We start from the raw sequence: 23,212 nt of genomic DNA on the forward strand, positions 1-23,212 counted from the left end.
AATGGCCACCCTACCCTGCTGTCGATTACTTTGGAACAAAACCACAGCCTCTTAATAGGAACATTTTCTTGCTTTCCTACCCACTTTAGATGTGGATCGCTTTCCGGGGTTAATAATAATACCTTAAAAAAAACAAGAATTTGGTCACTCAATCCACGACTGTTTGTGAGACGCTGTTGTGCGCAATTGGCTACCGCGTTTCGCCCACAGGATATAATCAATTCAATTTACAGTTTTTGTGAAGTGCTTTGAGACGTGATAAGGCGCTATATCAAATGCAAGGATTATTATTATTATCATATCTCTTCTAGAATTTCTGCCTGTGTCTTGGCCAACAATCCTCCCTCCCAACCAACACCCCTAGATCTCTTCCAGCTTCCCACCAGGGAAGTTCTAACCCATCCGTTGAGTAAATGTGTTTCTTATTCTTACACCCTTTATGCAATCCCTTGCATTGATGTGAATTGAACTTGGTAAGTGATAGTTTCAATGTTGAAGGATTAAGGTTGTGATGTGCTCATTGCATATTTCTTATGTGACAATTATTGGTTAACAGCATGCTTCGTGTCAGAAGGTTCTAAGGAGCAATTGAAGACTTGAGGTTCCAGCGAAGTAGTGGAGCATTGCCGAGCATCTCGTACTTCAGATGAGACATTAAACTGAAGCCCGTCTACCATTTCGTCAGGTGCAAAATTAAAGATCCCATGACATCATTCGAAAATAGAAGGGAATTTCTCACTGTGTTTTGGCCAAACTCTCCTGATCAATCGATCATTTGACTCACGTTTCTTTAGAATCACCAGTTTATTCATGATATTACGTCTGTAAATGCTAATGGTTCAGCCCTAGACCCCTGCCTTTGGCCCATGCTATTTATATTTTTCCGCTTCAAATATTTGCCTAATTACCTTTTAATACCTAATACTGATTCGGCTTCAATTGCCGTTTTTAGTCGGGCCCTATCAATCTATGCAAAATCCTTGTAACCATTTTCTTTGTTGTTCTTTGTAATTATCATAAATTGTGTCTTCCAGGTACTTAATGAAACAGGGGAAATAGTTTCTCCCCATTCACCCTTTCACAACCTCTTATGGAGCCTTCTTATGCATTAAATGACTGCTGCGTTTGGCTGCAAAAAGAGCAATCACTACACTTGATAAGAATTATGGTGAAATGTTTTGACGTGCTATAAGAATGCAAGTTTTTATTTCTTTAATTGAAGAGGGATCTTAAGAATCTATGCCCTGTTCAGGCAGATATTAAATATCCCAAGGCATCATTTGAATAGAGAATGAAGTTTCTCATGGAGTTCTCGCCAACGATCTCCCAGATAAAAAAAAGCGTCAATCATTTTGTGGTTGTGGATGCGACATTGCTGTGCGCAAACTGACTGCTGTGTTCACCTATAAATACACAGTCACTACACTTTACAGTGAAATCTTGTGAAGCGCTTTGAGATGTCTCGATGATGTGATACAGTCCTATACCAAATGCAGAAATTATTATCATTACCATTGTTATTAATAATAATGTGGAGTCCTGTAGCTCAGTGGTTAGAGCACTCGCTCTGCAAGCGAGAGACCTGAGTTCAATTCCAGGCACAGGGCAAAACCTTGGGCAAGTTTCCTTACTCCACACGCCTCTGTTTACCTAGCAGTTTGTAAGAACCCGATTGTTAGTCGATTGGCGGATCGCTTTTCCGGTGGTAATAATTCCTTAAAAAAAATGAATTGATCCCTCCAAAAACCAAAAAACAATAATAAAAAAAATTGGTCATTTTCAATCTACGATTGTTTGTGGGACATTGCTGTGCGCAATTGGCTGCCGCGTTCGCCCACAAATATACAGTCAATTCACTTTACAGTGTGTTCTGTGAAGCGCTTTGGGACGTCCTCCCGACGTGAAAAGCGCTATATCAAATGCAAGGATTATTATTATTATTATGCCTCCTCCATCTGCTAAAACTTCCATCTCAAAGCTCATAGTAGGAAAGAATAAGGTGACAAAATGTGATAGCTACTTGTGCCAGAGAGCAGTCATTGGTTTAAGTATAACCTATAGAGGCAACCAGCATGAATGCAGTAAACAGTGACTGCGTTGTTTTCCAGTATTTATCCACCAGTAAATTCACTGTGATTACAGCATAACCATTAATCTTTCATTGTAGACTTCATCACTTGTGAGCTGCCCAGACCTCGCTGGCTCACAAAAGCCAATGTCACCCCACCCACTGGCAAAGAAAACATCAGCCGAAATGGAAATCAAACATCATCCACAGTAAGTATTATACAAAAAAATAGCAGATATGTGAGAGTGATTTCAAGGATGTAATCCCACCTTGGGTTCAAATGGCAAATTATTATTGTCCCAAGCTTTGCTCTTGAAGTTCATTTGAACTCTTCCGTGAAATTCCGACTTTATAATCATTCCCAGATATCAATCATTCTCGGTTTGTGGAAGCATCATTTCCTCCACATTTGCATTTCTCCCATCTGTGACGTAGAACACAGGGGCATTCCACATACCATTTATTCTCCAGAGCCCCAAAATAAATTCTACATAGTCTTAGCCTTCAAACCAAATTTTTTTCTTAAAAATTAAGACGGCTCAGAATTGTGGAAAACTTAAAATTCAATCTTAAATCAGAAGACACTTAAAAGAATTGGCTGCCAAAGCAAGACTAAATTTAAGAATTTTCCAAAATTCTGCAAGATCTTAAATTTTAGACTAAATGGTTTCATGGACTAAGACTAGATGAATCACAGGCTATTTAACGTGTGCTTTCACAATGCATTCCCTGCAATGTTCATTAATATCCAAAATGCAGGATTCACTCTTCACAAATACTGTTGTGACTCTAGTGATTTAGCTTTGGCAGCATCAAAGTGACATATAACCCTACAGTCTGACAATACTACCTTTTAAATCAGCGGAATCATTAATCAGGGCCCATCAACATATACGTGGACAGTGGAGTCCTGTAGCTCAGTGGTTAGAGCACTCGCCTCACAAGAAAGAGACCTGGATTTGATTCCTGGCAGGGCGAAACCTTGGACAAGTTTCCTTACTCCACACGCCTAATAATAATCCCTCAAGAAAAAAACACAATAATAATTTGGTCACTCAATCCACAAGTGTTTGTGGGAAACTGCTGTGCTCAATTGGCTACTGAGTTTCGCCCACAAAATATACAGTCCATTTACTTTACTGTATATTCTGTAAAGTGCTTTGAGACGTCTTGAAGACGTGAAAAAGCGCTATATCAAATGCAAGGTTTATTATGGTCTTCTCATGTCTTTCAGTCGCTTTTCTAACATCAACACTTAGCAGATCTCCATCCTGGTGACATCGATGTTCAGCACTTGAGGGGTTGAGACATACTTAGCCAAGTGGTCAGCACCTGGTCAGAACAATTTGACAAGGGCCGTCTCACCCTCTGGGAAGGTTAGTAATCTTCTCAGCAGTTACTTTGGCCAGGCGCTGGGCCGGCTCCAGTGATCAGCTGCAGACAGTTTTTAGAAGGTTATTCCATGCTGTTAGCCTTTGAACAGACCAGGCTTCACCACAGGTCTTTGTTTATATAATCCAACAACAGGAAAGCATGAGTCCCTCCCTCCTCAGCATTACACATGGGCAATTTAGAATTGCGAGAAGCACATGGATTTCAATCCAGAATGTTGGTTAATGAAAGTGCAACAGGCAGAATAGGTGACTCGTGTTCCTATGTTACCATGAGGTGAAATTCATGACATTTCGCAACAGATTGGTGATGTTTATCACACTGGTGTGTAACCAGCCAAATGCTCTCCTTCATTAAATGGACAATCTACGTGGCTTGCTGCATGCCCCTTCCCTATTTGAGCCAAGCTTTTAGATTCTATGTACTTAACTTCTGGATCTCCTCCCATCTGTTCCCTCTCTATTTGTCTTCCAAGGCCCATTTTAAAATCTACCTTGTCAACCGCGCCTATGGTCACCTTTCCCCCCTTCTCCCCCTCATCCCCATCTTCCCCACCTCCCCTGCTTGATGTCCAACCTTATCACAGTAAAGTGCTCTGAGACTTTCTACATAAAGAGCGATATATAAATGCAAGTTGTTGTCGTTCATTCCTTCCCTCTCCTCGTTCAAGGCCTGAATCAGATTTCACCGCTTTCGCATCCCACTTCCCTCGGCTCCTCCCCCCCAGCGCGGGTGCCCAGCCACCACTGTCAAGCACTTTGAGACTTTCTGCAGTTGTGAAAGGCCTATATAAGTAAATGATATTGGTGAATTTGTTATGAAATGTCTGAAAGCTACTCACCTTGTTACTATGTTACTCCAATCTGACCAAATCATCTGCAAATGAAGAAAATAATCTTGGAGAGAAATCACACTTGACTCTATATTTACTCTTAATTTCCATAGTTCTTAAAAGAACTTCCAGAAAACTAGCTTTAAAATTGAGATTGTATGTATGAATTTGCCAAATTCTGGACCTGTGAAACACCACAAAAGTAGAGGAAATTTTGACCCAAGAGCAACTTCTATCCCCTTGTTTCAAATTGTTTGCAAATCCCTTTATGCCCTCACCCTTCCCTACCTATCTGACCTGCTTACCTCCTTCTCCACCACCCACTGCTTCCGCTCGGCTGGGTCCAGCCTCCTGTTTATCCCTCTCGCTTTCCTTTCCACATCGGTGGCCGTGCCTTCAGCCACTGCACCCCGAAATTCTGGGACTCTCTCCTTCAATCCCTCCACCTTGCCCTCTCCCTTCCCACCTTCAAATCCTACATAAAAACCTTCATTTTTGATAGTGCTTACAGTCACCTCCCCCCTCCCTCTCCCCCTGATTCGTTGTCAGACTCTGTGAAGTGCTCTGGGTCAGTGCCCCAGGTAAAAGATGCTATATAAATACAAGTTGTTGTTATATTATCTTGACTAGAGGTCAAGAGGCACAGTTTGGAGGATTTGCGAGGACTGTGGTCCATGAAGCTTGAATAAATGATCCTCACACACTCTGTAACTGCTTATTTTATAATTACTGGGGTGGCTTTGCCAGCAGGAAAATATTCAAATCCTGGAATATTTTTCCTGAAAGAATATTTTGTCTGAAATATCCCAAAATGATGGTAAATTGCTTAATAAATTTAAATTACAAGGTTTAGAAAATTGCCTGAAGCAAAAGTATGAAATGTAGACTGCTAACTGAAGAAATGGGTGGGGGGGGGGTGGAGAAGATAATCAGGAACTCCTGATAATCAGGAGTTGAGCTATCTCCAAGGTGATTTGCTTCAAAAATAAAAGTCAGAATTCAGTCAACGCTCTGTGGGGGTCTCAGTAATCCAGTTCTCCAGAGGTCTTCAGATGGACATTGAAGGAGACAAGGGAAGCAAAATAACTGCAGGATAGAGCTCCAGAGAGTGGGGGCAGATAGGCCAAAGGCTCGACCGCCAATGTTGGGGCGGACAGGGTGGTGGCGTGAAGCAGACCCAGGTATTTATTTACTTACTTAAGTCAAACCTCGCAAATCAGACGGATTCTTGTGCTTGCAAAATGAAAGTGACAATAAATGAAACAAACAGCAAAATACTGCAGATGTTGGATATTTTGCCCACAAAATATATAATCAATTCACTTTACGGTATATTCTGTGAAGTGCTTTGAGATGTCTCGAAGACGTAAAAAAGCCCTATATCAAATTATTATTATTAGAATCTGAAATAAACACAGAAGTTGCTGGGAACACTCAGCAGGTCAGGCAGCATCTATAGAGAGAGGAACATGAGTTAACTTTTCAGGTCAATGACCTGAAAAGTTAACTTGTATTCCTCTCTCCATAGATGCTGCCTGACCTGCTGAGTTTTCCCACAACTTCTGTTTTTATTAATGAATGAAATCTTGTTTCTGAATATTCCAAATTCTGTATATTGATCAGTGAATTCCAATATATCAATCTAAAAAGCAAAATGGGTAAGAACAAAAGATATAAGATCGATGTGGGACATCTTACCAGTTCCGAAGTAAAATAAAATGTCCTACATGACTATTTCCCCAAACCCTCAATCTATTTCATCACCAAACAACTATTTCACTCCCTCTTTAAACTGCTGACACAATGTGCCTCCACTGCCTGTTTGGATAATTCATTCCACATATTCACCCCTCTGTGCCTAGAAATTAAATCTAAACTGTCTGTTCATCTTCCCTCCTCTGAGCTTGAGTCTGCTGATGAGTGAACTATTTGTTGCACCAGATGTCTTTCAGAAAGAAATCGTGTTGCTGTCCATAATCTCTCTATTGATTTGCTGTTTATGCAATGTGATTTGGAAAAAAGGAGGCGAGTTGGGCCCTCAACAATCTCGGTTTACAGTGGCCCAACTCGCCTCTACAGTGTGGATCATGATGGTAAGAGTGACCTTTTGCAGTGAGTGCAAATGGATTGCTACGAGGAAATGTTTGATGTTAAACGATTCGAAGGGAGCAGTCCTGACAAGATTTGTTGGCACAATGGCTAAGACAGAAATTCTGTCACTCGCAAGACATGAGTATAAACATTACTTCCTACACATTAAATATAACTAAATATATAAGAGTGAATACTGTACTGCATGTCCTTCATCGCCATGGAACGGAGCCAATGCAGGGACTTGCAGCTGCATATTGTGAAGTCCCCTGCTGTCTGACCCTATTTCCTCTGGGATCTGTGTCCCACCACTGATACAATAGGCTCACTGATGCATCTGCTCCCGTACCTGACCCTGGGTGAGTGTGGTGGCTGGAGATTTCACACATTTGAGGGCTCACTCTCCTAATTTTTATTTTATTTTATTTTTAAACTATAGCTTTTAGAACGTAATTTAAAACTCACACCAAGAAGAAACACTTTAAGAACAAGAGGGTGAAGGTGTCAGCCTGATTCAGTTGGTAGCATTGTCGCCTCTGAGTCAGAAGGTTATGGACTCAAAACACAATGTTACGACTTTGAACTCGAAATCCTAGGCTGACAATCTGAGGGAGTGCTGCATTTTCAAAGGGGCCGTTCTTCGAAATGGTATTAAATCAAAGTTCCATCAAATCAAATATCCTCTGATACCATTTGAAAACGTAAGTGTTTCTCCGGGTATCCAAGTCAACAATTTTCCAGATAAAATTAGTCATTCATGGCTGTGCATAAATTGGTTCCTGTAGTATAACTACAAAGTACACAGTCACTACATTTTACCGAAACTCTGTGAAGCATTTTGACATTATAAGCACTATATCGCAACGATTATTATTATGTAAAATGGCGAAATATATTGACTGCAATTGGGAGAGTCAATAAGGGGTAACAAGAGTCAAGAGTGAGAAGAATCCCTGCCCTCAGTAAATAGTCTATTACTCCAAGTACTTCCTGACAAGCCAAGGCTTCCTCGTCTATCATCAAAAGTGCCTAACTATTATAACAACAACTTTATTTATTTATTATTTATATAGCAACCTTTACGCAGAGTAGCATCCCAGAGGGTTTGACAGTGGTAGGGTCTGACACTGAGCCAGGGGGAGAGGAAGGGGGTGGTGACAGTAAGCACGATCAAAGAGGAAGATCTTTAGGTGGGATTTGAAAGTGGAGAGGGAGGGGGCAAGACGGAGGAGCTGAGAGAGAGAATTCCAGAGGCTTGCAGCATAGTGGCTGAATGGTGACGCAGAGGGGATGAGGGAAAAACAGGAGGCGGAGCCGGCCGAGCAGAGGCACCGAGTGATGGAGTGGGTGGTAAGCAGATCGGATAGGTAGGGAGTTGTGAGGACCTGAAGGGATTTGAAAATGAGTGAACACATGTTGAAATCAATCCGTTTGGTATTTGAGAGCCAGTGGAGCACGTCAAGGAGTGGTGTGATGGCGGGTGCAGAGTTTTGTGCAGGTGAGTATCCAGATGGTGGAGTTTTTAATTAATAATAATAATAATAATCCTTGCATTTGATATAGCGCTTTTCACATCGAGAGGACGTCCCAAAGCGCTTCACAGAACACATTGTAAAGTGAATTGACTGTATATTTGTAGGCGAACGCGGCAGCCAATTGCGCACAGCAATGTCCCACAAACAGTCGTAGATTGAAAATAATGAATTTATTATTGTTTTTGGTTTTTGGAGGGATTATTATTAGGCGTGTGGAGTAAGGAAACTTGCCCAAGGTTTCGCCCTCTGCCTGGAATTGAACTCAGGTCTCTCGCTTGCAAAGCGAGTGCTCTAACCACTGAGCTACAGGACTCCACGGACTTCAATTAATTGAATTTTGTGTATGTTGGAGCTGGGGAGACCAGTGAGGAGGATATTGGAATAGTCCAGCTGGGAAGTGATGAAGGTGTGAATGAAGGTTTCGGCTGCATTGGTTGTAAGGTATGGACGAAGTCTGGCAATGTGGCGGTGGTGGAAAGCGCGATCCTGGTCAGGGAAAGAAAAGGGTTAGAAAGAAAAGCTGGAGATTGAACCTGATGCCTAATAACAATAATAATGATAATCCTTGCGTTTAATATAGAGCTTTATGACGTCATTGAAACATCTCAAAGCGCTTCACAGAAGATACTGTTAAGTGAATTGACTGTATATTTTGTGGGTGAAACATGGCAGCCAATTGCTCATAGAAATGTCCCACAATCAGTCATGGATTGAGTGATCAAATTATTATTATTTTTATTATTGCGCATGGTTCGGTGAGTCTGAGGGAGAGCCCAGGGAGGTTGAGAAGTTCTGACCCACAGGAGAGAAGACATTGACAGAAGCTAATGAGTACAGCTTCCGACTTGCTGACATTCACCTGCAGGAAATTTGCATGCATCCAGGCCTTGATGTACGTCAAACAAGCTGCCGGGACATCAGCAGACTGGGAGTCGCAGCTGGAGGAGAAGTAGATTTGGGTGTCATTCGCATACATGTGGGTTGATCCCATGTCTGCGGATGACATCTCCGAGAGAGAGCATTTAAATAAGGAAAAGAAGGGGGCCAAGGATGGAGCCATGGGGTACCCTGCAAGAAACAGTGCCGGGGTGGGAGGAAAAATCATTTGCCGAGATATTTTGTTGGCAGTTTGTTAAGTAGAACTCGAACCATGCGAGTGCAGTCCCATTAAGGTGAAATCGAGAGGAGAGGCGGTGGAGGAGGATGGTGTGATTGACTGTGTTAAATGTGGCAGAGAGGTCTAGGAGAACGAGGAGGCAGAGGGAGCCCTGGTCACCATTGGAGGTCACGTAATCAGCCACTACGCCCCAAAACTCTGGAACACTCTCGCTCAATCCCTCCGCCAAGCCCCCACTTTCCCCTTTTTCAAATCCTGCCTGAATGCTTTCCTTTTCAACTGTGCTTACGGTCACCTCCCCATCCCCCACCCCAGCCTGGAGTCAGGCTCCACCATTGTTAAGTGGTCTGAGACCCTACCCTGCATGGAGGGCGTTATATAAGTGGACGTTGTTGTTGTTGTCGTCACACAGGAAGAGGACATCATTACTTTGAGTAGCGCTGCCTCTGTGCTGTGGGCAGAGCGAAAACTGGACTGGAGGTGTTTGAGTAGGGAGTGGAGGAAGTGGAGGAAGAGGTGTGAGCGCAGTTGATTTGCAACAATGCATTTCAAAACTTTGGCCAGGAAGGGCAGGTTTGAGATAGGTCTGAAGTTTGTGAGGTTGGAAGGATCAAGGGTAGATTTTTTAAGGTAAAGAGTGATGACAGCGGTTTTGACGGGAAGTAGGACAGAGCCTGAGGAGAGGAACTGGTTGATTGTGTCAGCCAGCTATGGGCAGAGGGCGGGGTGGTAGGCGACATGGGGGAGAGGAGGAAGAAGCAGCCACGCACGCGGATGTTGTCTATCTTAAAGATAAAGAAGTCCAGGACCTCTTCCCATTTGACATCAGAAGTGAGGAACGAAGGTGTTTGAGAGCAAGTGTTGAGGTTGTGGTGGGTAGCAGAGAACAGGATTTGGGGTTGTTTTTGGCCTTGAGATTGACCTGTGAGTAAAAAGCGGTGGTAGGTATGAAGATCCTTGCATTTGATATAGCGCCTTATCACGTCTTCAAGACGTCTCAAAGCGCTCCCCAGATATATACTGTAAAGTGAATTGACTGTATATTTTGTGGGCGAATCACGGCAGCCAATTGCGCACAGCAGTCTCCCACAAACAGTCTTGGTTTGTTTAGGGTGGAGAGGAGGGCAGCGAAGTCAGAGGAGATGGGGCAGGGGGAATTGAGCTGAAGGTTGAAATCGCCCATTATGAGCAGATGTTTTGTGCAGAGGGATGTGGATGCGAGGATAGAGGAGATATGAGTATAACATGAATATAATAAACATTGGCTGTGTGATAAACACCGGTGATCACACTCCCAGGAAAATTACTGTGAACATAACAGCCAATTCACATTTTCAGCCAGAGTATCTGTTGTATGTTTACCATTTTCTGTGTATACCCTGAGCCCCAGCTGAACACCAGATTGACACAAATAATAATAATAATAATAATCCTCGCATTTGATATAGCGCTTTTCACGTCTTCTAGACGTCCCAAAGCGCTTCACAGAATATACTGTAAAGCGAATTGACTGTATATTTGTGGGCGAAGGCGGCAGCCAATTACGCACAGCAGTGTCCCACAAACAGTCGTAGATTGAAAATGACCAATTTATTATTGTTTTTTTTTTGGAGGGATTATTATGTGGAGTAAGAAAACTTGCCCAAGGTTTCACCCTGCCTGGAATTGAACTCAGGTCTCTCGCTTTGCAAGCGAGTGCTCTAACCACTGAGCTACAGGACTCCACAGGAGTCCATGCTGTCTTCAGCTGCACATGATAATTACACAGGTTTACATTGCTGTTCACTTCATTTTCATCAATGTGAAAAAGCAATGATATCTGATCATCATATATTCGTTCCCTGCTGTCTGCTGACCTATGGGGCAGATCACGAGCAGACTGTGCTGTCAGATGTGGCACCATCTTACACTGAACCAATACCAGTGTCACACTGGTAGGAACTCACAGCTAGATAGGTATGTTTTGCATCACTAGGATACTGGAAGGATTGGTTTCCAATTACAAGATCTCTGCAGACCTGCAAACGGTCTGCTCTATATTCACATGGATAACATCAGACCTGCAAAAGCGCAACTAGACGTAAAAGGGTCATGTTGCTTACAGCAGTAATATCAGAAGGTGAGATGAGAAACAGTAAAGCAAGTGAAATAAATGTGGCTCAGGAAATAGTCAGATAACAATAATAATCCTTGCATTTGATATAGCACTTTTCACGTCTTCTAGATGTCTCAATAACAACTAAAGGGACTTCATCCACATAAAAAATGCTAACAACTCTCTGACTATAATAATAATAACTGATATAGCAACTCATTACTTTATTGAAACAACTTAAAGCTGTAGTGACATTATAACAATAATAATAATAATAATCCTTGCATTTGATATAGTGCTTTTCATGTCTTCTAGATGTCTCAAAGCGCTTCACAGAATATGCTGTAAAGTAAATTGATCATATATTTGTGGGCGAAACGCAGCAGCCAATTGCGCACAGCAGTGTCCCACAAGCAGTTGTGGATTGAAAATGACCATTTTATTATTGTTTTGTTTTTTGGAGGGATTATTATTAGGCGTGTGGAGTAAGGAAACTTGCCCAAGGTTTCGCCCTGTCTGGAATTGAACCCAGGTGTTTCACTTGCAAGGCGAGTGCTCTAACCACTGAACTACAGGACTCCACCATAATAGTGAACGCAGCAGTCAATTTTGCATGGTAATGTCCCACAAACAGCTATGAAGTGAATGAACAATTTTATTTGGAGACTGTTGGTCAGGACACCAAGAGAAAATCCCTTCTCTTTTCAAATTGTGCCATGGAATCTTTTAAGTCCACCTGATCAGACACACAGGATCTTGGTTCTTGGTGCCACTGAAAGACAGCACCACCAATAATACAGGGCTCCCCCAGCACTCCACTGGGATCAGCCTAGAATCCCAACATACAGTAATGAAGTTAATGATGAAACACTCACCTTGTCGTTTGCCTGTGACATAATCACGTCCTGAATTTCTCAGTTCCCCTTTACTCCCCAAAAAATGTTTACCAAGATTTATTCTTGAAGGCAATATCCCTTTAAACATGTGACGAATTGAAAAATATAATCCTTTAGCGTAACTGTTAGCATCTCGACTTTGAAGTATTTACAAAGCCCTTACATCACCACAAGTCTACAATTAGACCAGAATTAGATTCCCATGGCATTTCTATTGCACCTTATCCCACACTAAGACATGTGCCTCAAATTATATACCAGAGCCTGCTGCATCTGGACAGAGAGACAGCAGAGAGTGAAAGAGGATCTTTATTAGTCTCTTTATTTACAAGGGCTTGATTTGGATAAATTTGCTGCAGAGCTACTTTCAAACTAGTATCAGACGATTTCTTCATTTTTAACTCAACTGTACAATTGAATTATTTTTTTAAAATTGTTTGAACAGTACATTCAGTTCAACAGCAGTTGCAAGTTCACAGCAAATGCACACTTACAGTGGTGCGGCAAGCTGGATTCCAATTACATGTGACACAAAGACAGCTGTTCCTTACAGAGGACTATCTCAAAGAAAGTACAACAACATTTTCAGTTAATAATACAATCATTGCATTTGAAATAGAGCCTTACCGCGTCATCAAAGTGTCTCAAAGCCCTTCACAGAATTTACTGTAATGTGCAGTGACTATAATTTTGGCAAACACAGAGGTCAAGTTGCAGTATCTTCCTTGTGGGGCGAAGGTAAATAGGGTGTCTTTGGAGCTGAACAAGCTTCAAGGTGGCAGGCTTTGTAACGTAATGTCGGAATCGAGATACGGTGGTCTTGGTGGTCTGATTTCCAAGCCAATCGGGTCCGAAGTATTCCGGGGAACTGTTGATGACAGCACAGCCAGCCTGGCTCATCATCAACAACAACAACAAGATTTCATTTATAGAGCGCCTTTCACGTCGGGAGGACGTTCCAAGGTGCTGGACAGTTGGGTCAGGACCCGAGCAGGGGGGAAATGGTCAGGGTGAGGGGAGGGAAGGGAGGGAGCGAGAAGGGGGTAGAGAGTCGAGAGGGGAGCTGAAGGCACAGTCAAAGAGAAAGGTCTCGAGACCGGCCTTGAAGGACGAAAGGAAGAAAGCAAGGCAAAGGCACTGAGGGATGGAGTTCCAGTGCCTAGGGGCTGAGAGGCTGAAGACCCGGCCACCGATGGTAGGGCGGTTAGGGTGGGGGATGTGGAGCAGACCGGAGCCAGAGGAACGGAGGGTACGGGCGGGTAAGTAGGGGGATAGTAGGTCAGAAAGGTAGGAGGGAGCAAGGTCGTGAATGGCCTTGTAGGTGAGGATGAGGATCTTGAATTCGATCCTCTGGTGGATGGGAAGCCAGTGGAGGCGAGCGAGGGTGGTAGTGATGTGGTCGCAAAGCCTGGTGCGATCAGCACTATGTGGAGAGGAAGATCAGTGCTGGAGGAGAAGAAATTTCCCACTTAGCCCCTATTAGCTTTGCAACCTAAATTCCTAAAAGGTAAGGTGGTCCTGGAGAGACAAGCAGCAAGAAACAAGTCAGCCAGTTCTTTCAATGGGAAGCTATGCAGTTTTAGCTGGTTAAACTCCAATAGTACCCCAGCAAACACTCTAGGTTTCCCAAGCCAAGTTGGGTTCCCCTTTCAAACCTGCCCTAATGGTGGTCGAACACCTCAGGTCAAACCCCTGCACCAAAATGAGGAGGGATATCAGACCTATAGCTAGTGAATAATTAGCAACTGGTTTTACTGACTTTCAGCAATGTGGAGACATGTCACGTTTTTCATCTCAAAAGCCTTTATTTTATTAGTTAATGTGAAAGCTGCTGCACATGAAGACTGTAGAATGAAACTCAAATGAAAAAAAACAGATGTGTCCCGTAGTGGCTTATTTTGCTGCCGATGTTCATATTTCTCTTCATATAACATTAAGCATGAGAATATCTAATGATGCAGTACATTTGGCATTCAGTACACATCAGGTGATGGGAAGTTTGTGCCTTCCCTATTGGTACCCCAATATAATCTCTCAAAATCTTTTTGTACTCCCAGCAAACTAACAGGGTCAATTACCTAATATAAAGTGGTAGGGGGGACCTGTACCTCAACTTCACAACCATACCTTAGGTTCCTCCAATCCATATGCCACTCTGTGTAAGAAGATGTAAGATTGCCTTACTGTCAGGTCTCCGCTAACTCATGTCTTTGCTGCTTTGATCAATTCTGTTCTCACAGTGTCTCATATTCCTGTCCCTCCACAATTAGCATTCCTCACAGTTTGCCATAGTTAGCAAGTCCCATCATGCACTTTATACTCACAACCTTCGGCTCTCACAGAGGAGTCTCGGGTTTCTTACACCATAAAATAAAATACAATATTGTTACATGAAGCATAGTTTCTTAGTGTGGCCAGTACTTTGTTTGATTTTCTCATATAAAGTGGAATTAATGATACAATGAACAGGAAATGGTTTGGCCTTTTGGAATGCTTTCTCTCATTTATAATAAGCCCGGGGGAAGCTTCTGACGCAGGCAATAATGCCAGTATTTTGAAGGCAAAATGTGCTCCAACATACAGTGCAATTGGTAGTGAAAATTGCCCCCTCCCTCTCCAGAGGCCTCTTGCATTTATAGTGCTCCGAGACGCTATCCTTTATATAAATGCAAATTGCTGTCATTGTTGTTACTGTAGCACATCCACTGCTCTCTGTCCCAGATGGTTGGAGGCTAACTTGCTCCTAGGTCCCTTTCAATGCTGCCCTTCAGTAAGCCTCTTTAGTAAAATCTTGTGAAGCATTTTGAGACATCCTCCTGATGTTAAAGAAGCTATAGTAAATGTAAGGATTCTTATCATGCATTTTTTCATTGGAGTTCTTCTTCAACTCCAATATCTCTGCACAATTCAATCAAAGATTGGAAACACTGCATGCTTTCACATCTATCCACATTGCATTTGAATTACAGACACACTGGCTCTGCCGTGGTAGTTTTACCTGAAGAAATCAATCAAATTACTTTACAATATAACCATTCATAATAAAAGGGTTCTAATAATAACTATTATTAATAATAATACTTACATTTGGAACAGCGACTTTCATGTGAGGAGTACCTCCCAAAGCACTTCACAAGGTATACTGTAAAATGCTGTGACTGTGAATTTTGTGGGTGAAAGCAGCAGCCAATTTGTACACAGCAATGTCCCACAGACAGCCATGAAGTGAGTGACCAATTTATTTTTGGGGATTGTTGGCCAGAACACAGGGAGAAACTCCCTTCTCTTTTTGAATAGTGCCAAGAGATTTTTAACATCCACCTGAACAACCAGACGAGACCTTGGCTTAATATCTCATCCAAAGGACTTCCAACAATGCATTGCACTCCCTGTAATGTATTAAAATGTCAACTTAGACTATATAAGGTCAAGGTGATGATGTGGAACTAGAACCCACAACTTTCTGACTCAAAAGCAAGAATGCTGTCAACTGAGCCAGGTTGACACACAAATGTAAGAATGTAATAGAGGAAGAGAATAAACTGTTGAGCCATAGAGTCCATGCATCACTGTGAACTCAATCTAATATGGCACCTTACTCATCAAACTTACTCAGTCACACTGGTACTTGCAACACTAACTTCTTTCCCCTGGAGGATAAGTTAACATATTCCCAATTCTTAATGAGTTCATTTTACCCCAAGTATCTGTTTCATTTCATGATATTCCTGTCACGTTTGGTTTATTTTGGACATACTTTTTCAATCGTAAGAAATCTGCCAGGGCCTTCAAGGAACGCCCTGGGAGATTTAACACAGCTGCCCTAATAGAGCTATTTATTCACTGAAAGTTCTGTGCTTTGTTACTTAGCTCACCATCATTTCCATCCAATGTTGGGCTTTACAGATGTTTCAGGATACAGATGTCAGCACCATCACTGGTATTTTTAATTGAAAAGCTACAGCCTCTCCGGGACTTCTTTATTCTCAAATTTAAGATATGAGAATCTGCCTGTTTAGACTTAATATCACTGACTCATCCATTGCTCCACGTGTTGTTCATTCATCTTCTTATCCCTTACCCATCAAACTACATTTTGGGGGGGCGGGGGGCAGCCAGGTGTCTGACACATGCAGACACTCTTAAGAATATCCAAACCAGACTGAGAGTTCCATGTATGCCACTTACACATGGAGATCCCCGTATGTCTGGAATGAGCACTCTCTCCCCTAAGCATACCTACTTACTGAAAATATTAGACAGGTTGGCACAACGTTGGCAAGAGCGGGTCACACACTTCACTCCCTTCATGGTGGCTTGTGGGATTTTACTGCAAGCAAAATTGGCTGTCGTGTTTGCCTACAAAACACGAGTCACTACAGTTTACAGTATATCCTGTGAAATCCTTTGACACTTGATGTGAAAGTCACTGTATGAAATGTAAGAATTATTATAATTATTATTATCAAAACAATCAAGGAGAGTCATTAAGCACTAACCTGGACCTTCCCATAGAAAGGGTGAGAAAATACAAGGGAGAGTCACCTCGGTTTCGTATGGCAAGCTCCGTGCAATCAATTACACAGCAGCATTCCCTAAAGCCAAGGAGCAAGTCACCTGTCTGCCTGCTGCATACCAGATTAAAAGACAATTCAAAACTGCTGAGTACACTAAATCCAAGCATTGGTTTAAATACCTCTTGAACACAAAATATGTTATTACAGTCATTTTCTTTTCTTTGAACTCGGGCCTACATTTTGTTCCCATTCATAAGCAAACAAATTATATAATAAGCTTATTCCTAGACAAGACTTCTCATGCCTTTCATAATGTATCAAGGAAGACATTGATACAGAGGGATTAAAAATGAGGGTGGATCGATGGGTGTGTCAGGATGCTAGCACCCATCACCTTGAAAGGCTTGACTTGTGGAGATCATGTAAGTGGTAAAAAGATAGTAATCGTAGCTTCAGCAAATGCCACTCAATATAAGGTGGAAGTAGTACTTGCTCCCCTTTCTTAGTGGAGTAAGCAGTCTCATGATCTGAAGGTACTGACTTCAATTCTCAGAAATAGCAATGTTTTGAATGTTTAAAGTAAGACAAATGGATACACTGCAGCCAGCCCTGTTACAACGTGGTTTCTTTATAGTGCACATTTGATTATAATGAGGTTGCAATGCACATGTATGCAACTGGACTGCTAAAATGACCAACTTCCTGGTCATTAGGCCACCACCAATGTTATTTCCTGTTTTACTGTCATGTCACCAGCAACTTGATAATCCTGAAGTCAGCCATTTTTTTCTACAGGAAGATAAAATGGACGACTTCTGGATCATTAAGTCGCAGAGTCAGTTCCTGCTTTTCACGTTCACAGAAAAGCAGGAAGTGATGTTGGCGGTGACCTAATGAGCTGGATGTTGCCCATCCTTGCGAACAGTCCCAATGTGAAAGGAGTTATTATTATTGCCCCAAATATTTTGTAAAAGTGTCTCTAAAAACCATATTAGAATATACCATTGGTCGCCTCTCTGAAAGCCTCAGTTAGACCAGAGGTGGAAAGGTTTGTTCAGATCCAAGCAATTACATTTTTTGCAAATGCCATTACTGTTCAAGAGTACAACAAAGTACTGAACAGAAAAAGTGCATTATAGGCTGATTTGTTTTTAAAAAGTCATATAAATGTACTATTTGTCATACAAAATATTTTACTTTTGGGTGTACTGTTTTAGAAAAATGATATTCCAAGTAATGTTCTGTACCTCATGATGTTTTACAGTATGGAAATAGAACTACCTATTTCAACAAACATGAATCCATGACTCTGAAATTAGGCAAGGTTTGTGTCCCAGTTTTGAGTTCCATTCCAGACACTAAACAACCTTTGATGTTTGGCCTGTGGGGAAACATCATGAGTCTTGCACCTGAGGCAAAGGCATTTCGAAACAAAATAGATGAAGAGCGGAGAAAATGATGCAGACTTTAATGTTCTGAACATTATCTTTGGAAAGAAGTACAAGGCCATATGGGTGACTGCATTCACCACTGAGTATTCTCCAAACATGTGATAAAGACAAAGCTTCCAAGAATCATGTGTATATTTGATGTGCATGAATAGTAATTTCATTGGCCACAAGATTATACTTCCCGTGAATGAGAATCCCAAATGATAATTTACATGTGTGAAATAACACTTTAACAGTTGGCAGAACAAGCATAATGGTTCACTTAGGTTTCTAGCAGGAGCCATGTATCCCAAAAATAAACAGTGCATCTCACCACTAAAAGTGAGTTCCAGACTTTCTTCAGCTTTGATGAAAGACTGTTGCAGCTCACTTAATCTTATAGCCTCATACTATGTGCGTCAGTTTGGTTCAGTTAATAGCTCTCTTGTCTCTGGGCCAAAAGGTTGTGAGTTCAACCCCTACATCAGTTCCTGAGCTCAAACTCTAGCCTGGTATATTGTGCTGAACTGGGGAGCACTGGGTTTCAGAGGTGATATCTTTCAATGAGACCTTCACCTGAAGTTTTATCTTCTGTTCAGGATTCCACGACACTCTAATAAACGTGTTTGTCCAGGGTTCTGGCTATCAATTCTCCAGATTAATTAGTCATTTACCTTATGACTGTTTGTGGGACCTTGCTGGTGCAAATAGCTGTCACAACTGCCTACTAAAGCAATCATTGCACTGCAGTTCTCTCACTAATTCAAAGAGATAGGGTGTGATAAAATGCAAGTCTTTTTCTCTGTATAACATTTTCTAATGTGACCTTTAGTTATGATGCTGAGGCATTTCATAGAACAACAACAACCAACAAAATTACATTACACAATCACGTCGGAAGGACGTCCAAGGCGCTGGCAAACATAGAAGGGAAAATGTAAAGTGGTACACAAGTCAAAATGGTAACAATTTAACCAACCCTAAAATAACAATGTTAAGAATCACTGCCATTTTGTCTTGTAAACTGTACAAGCACAACTCCACCATAAGCTCCCTCTCCTTCTTCAATTCACTTCAAGATGTAATGGTTCAGATGACAGCTCTGGCAGTATTACAAGTTATTTTTCTGCACAAGCTGGTGTACATCACAAGATAACTGTATGTAGTTTGGCATCATGTTACAATACTAACTACCCTGACTATCCTTTTCTCAATGAACTGTGCTTAATGTGTACAGAATGGCTTTTACAGATTAAAGGATAAAGCAAATGATTCTCATCTTCACAAAAATTCATGCTCACCATCTGCAAAGATAACAGTTTAATATTAGATGATTTATGTGATGTGTGTAAACCAAGTTAAGTTGCCTGTGAAAATTACTTTATTTTTCTGAATTCAACAAGATGGGAAGACTGAAGTCAAAATAAAGTCATCTCTGAGGTCCAGAGTACTAAAAATGCTGTACTTTTAGCAGTGCAAAGTGACTTGAAAAAGCAATCACTCACTAGTAATCACACTCAGTACTTATAGGATCCCTTTGTGTTCGCTCACTGTGAATTTGCATTGGCCCAGTTAACGCTGGAAGCAGAGCTCCAAACTCAAACATTTCTGTGGATCTGTCGGCTATCAAACATTTCAGCTTCCACATAAACTAGGGCTCTTCAGCCTTGAAAGAAGTGACCTTATAGAAGATGCTAAATGGGATGGAGAAGCAAACCAAGAACAATACATTCAGAGGATCAAGTTCAAGATCCTCGTCCTCACTTTCAAGGCCATCCATGGCCTTGCCCCCTCTTACCTCTCTGACCTGCTGGCTCCCTCCGTTCAACGGGCTTCAGTCTGCTCTATGTCTCCCGCCCTACCATCAGTGGCCGGGCTTTCAGCTTCTCTGCCCCCACACTCTGGAACTCCATCCCACGGTCCCTTTGTCTCGCTTCCTCCCATGCCTCCTTCAAGACTGGTCTCAAGACCCTTCTCTTCAACCATGCCTTTGGTCTCCCTCCCACCTCTCTGCCTTCCCTCACCCCTACACCACCCCTCCCCCATGTTCGAGTCCCGACACCTGACTGTTCAGCACTTTGGGACGACCTCCCGACGTGAAAGCCACTCTATAAATGTGATTTTGTTGTTGGTGGTGTTGTTGTAAGAGTCAGAGGTGTGAAGGAATTTTTTAGGACAGACATGAAGGTTTTTTTTGTACAGAGGATAATCAACAGCTGGAATCAGGAAGGGTGGTCCAGCTGATGACATGAGGCTCATTTACGAATCAGCTTGATACTGTGATGGGAAGATGGTAGAGTGAGTATTCTGAAAGACTCGGTTGAATGAGCCGAAGGGCCTCCTTCATCTACACCTCACTTGTAATCCTGTGGCTTAACTGCACAGGATCACAAGTCCAAGTTGTTGTTGTTGTTAACTTTTGTTTATGTTTTAACTATAGTTTCACTGCAGGCGAAAAGCAGAGAAGAGAACAGAACAGAACCACTCCAGAAGTTCCAAAACAATGGCACATTAAAATAGAGGTCAGATATTTACATTAGACAATGCACTATAATCTGTTTTATTGGTCATTCCAATGCTTATTTCAAGTTAAACCTATTTACTATGGATAGGGAAGGTATTCGGCCAAAGATGCAAGCACACGTAAACATGTCTGGGCTGTTCAGGATAAAGTTAGCTCTTTTCAATTTCTTCAATTTCAATTTCAAAATCTGAACCACTTCTCAACACCCAACCTGACCTAAAACATGGAGCCAAATGAGCTTTACACTTTTAGTGTTGCTTTTGGCTCAGTTGTTTCAGTGATTTGAATCTGGCTTCAACTTTGATTGGGCCAGGGTCAGCTTCAAATCCAACAGAAACAAACATCCCAAGCTGGGTTGCTCATCCTTACTGTTTCACTCTAAACATTGAGTGTCATGATCTGGACTCCCTTTCAGAATCAAATAGGTTACAAGGATTCATAACCAACTTTAGCATCCTGTCTTTCTTGTTTTTTTTATTCTACATTTTGTTGAAATAGTGCTGAGTGCTGACTACATCATGGGGAGAATTAGTTCAGAAAACTTGTTAAGTTTGGGAGGTTAAAGGAGCTGAATGAAGATTAACGTTCATTCATTATTAGCCCAGGCTCCTTTAGCAATTGTGCCACTTCCACTCTGTAAGTGCATAGCTCTCTAACGCTCTCCTCCTAACCCTTCCTGAACCCTTCAGTTGAAATCTAGACTCAATTGCACTTCCTTCCACTCTCATTTGGTTCAAACATAGCCATGAGTGCCAGCCCTCTCCCCTCTGTGCTGTCTCCTCTCCAGCCTGCGGGCTGACGATGTCCCTCTAATCACTCTGCTCCCAGTCTTGGTGTGCACGTTTGGCTGCCCCCCATGACTCGTGCCACCCCCACCCAAAATGCCCCCGCTCCTACTCCCCACCCTTCTTTACTCCCACTCAGTCCTTCGCTCCTACCACCCTCCCCGTCTTCTCTCCTTCCTGGACCCTCCCACAGCCTTCCTCTGCTCCGGCCTGGGCAACCTCTGCCTGGGTTAACCACGGCACTCATCAATGGTTGTCCCAGAGCAGCCATTCCAACTGTCACATCACCCACTTAGTACACAAGGGCCACCTCCCCCACCCTTCTCTCATCCACATCCTTCCCACTCTCCCCCTTCATACTCGGCAGCGTTCCCCCCCACAATCTAAACCACCCGACAACTCTGCCCGCCTCCACTCACATTGGCCTCAAAAATGTCTGCTCCCTCTCAAATAAAGCTCTTACAATCCACAACCTCATCCTAAACATGAAAATATACATTCTCGGACTCACAGAAATCTGGCTACCGCCCAGTGACCCCATCCCTCCCCACCTGGGTACACTTCTCACCACACACCCCGCCCCAACCAATGTGGTGGCAGGGTGGCCCTCATCTCTCAAACCTCTCTTGGTCTATCCCCCTATTCCTCTGTTTGTTTCCTCTCTTTTGATCACCTCACCCTTTACCACCCTTCAAAATCCTCCTATCACAAACCTCATCGCTCCTTCCTCGTGGATTTTTCCTCTCTCCTCTCATCCCTGTCCCTCCACACAAAACGCCGGCTCATAATGGGCGATTTCAACCTTCATCTCAATTACCCCCTGCCCCATCTCCTGTGACTTCGCTGCCCTCCTCTCCATTCTAAACCTCACCTTCACCTCCCACATCACCCCTCCCCTGCCCACGCACCTCCGCCACCACCCCACCCATCCCCAAGCCCTCCAGCATCTTTTTCCACCCATTGATAAAGCTTCCCCCGAATCTCCCGCAAACATCTTCTCATCTTCGGCCTTCCACCCACAGTAATCCAGGCGCAGCCATCAAGCTGCTAAACAATTACCTCTCCTCAACCTTCAATTCACTTGACCCTCTGAAAGCCAGGTCCATCTGCAAGCTTACTCTCTTCCCTGGGTTTAACAGTCACCTTCCCTCCCTCGAATTCCAAACCCAGTTGCTCAAGCGCAGATGGCCCAAAACCAGCCTCGCGGTTCACCGCCAACTGTGGTTCGAGCATCTTCATACCTACCACTGCTCCCTCTCTCAAACCTAAACTGCTTTTTACTTACAGGTCATTCTCAAGGTCAAAAACAACCCCAAAATCGTGTTCTCCTCCACACCCCCTCTCAAGCACCCTTGATCCTCGCTTCTGATACCAAGTGCGATGAGGACCTGGACATCTTTATTTCTAAGATAGATAACATGCCAGGTTTCCTCCCCTTCCTCCCCCACACCCATGCTGCCTACCAACCCCCATGTCTCCTTCATCACCCTCTCCTCCTACACTCCTTTGCCCCCACCTCTCCGTCCTCCCTTTCCCCCACCATCACCTAGCTGAAGCCCACCATCTGCTGCCTCGACCCCCTCCCCACCAGCTGCTGGTCACTCACCTACCCCTCCTCTGCCCACTGCTGGCTGACAAAATCAACCAGTTCCTCTCCTTAGGCTCTGTCCCACACCCCCTCAAATCCCCTGTCATCACTCTTTTTTTAAAAAAACTACCCTCGATCCCTCCAACAAATTTCAGACTCATTTCAGACCTGCCTATCCTGGCCAAAGTTTTGGAACGCAAATCAACTTTGCTTACACCTCTCCATCCACAGACATAGGGTCAACTTCGAGATATATGTGGATGACACCCAAATCTACTTCTCCTCCTCCAGCTGCAACACCCAGTCCACTGATGTCCTGTCAGCTTGTTTGACAAATATCAA

The 23,212-nt window shown here is 42.9% G+C and overlaps 1 long non-coding RNA gene and 1 other non-coding gene across 3 annotated transcripts; one reads left to right on the plus strand and one right to left on the minus strand.

Moving 5' to 3' along the window:
- The first annotated feature begins 2,221 nt into the window (after positions 1 to 2,221).
- LOC103175168 lies at positions 2,222 to 22,773 on the plus strand. 2 transcript variants are annotated; one of them, XR_487439.2, is made up of 3 exons: positions 2,222 to 2,277; positions 20,414 to 20,495; positions 22,570 to 22,773. It is a non-coding gene; the product is annotated as an uncharacterized LOC103175168 (long non-coding RNA). The 2 variants fall into 2 exon arrangements; XR_487437.2 differs by lacking the exon at positions 2,222 to 2,277 and adding an exon at positions 7,795 to 7,881.
- Positions 10,686 to 10,757, minus strand: trnac-gca. Its single transcript has one exon. It is a non-coding gene; the product is annotated as a tRNA-Cys (tRNA).
- Positions 22,774 to 23,212: the final 439 nt, after the last annotated feature.

This window comes from Callorhinchus milii, unplaced genomic scaffold, assembly GCF_018977255.1.
Source record: "Callorhinchus milii isolate IMCB2004 unplaced genomic scaffold, IMCB_Cmil_1.0 Scaffold2, whole genome shotgun sequence".
Taxonomy (NCBI): domain Eukaryota; kingdom Metazoa; phylum Chordata; class Chondrichthyes; order Chimaeriformes; family Callorhinchidae; genus Callorhinchus; species Callorhinchus milii.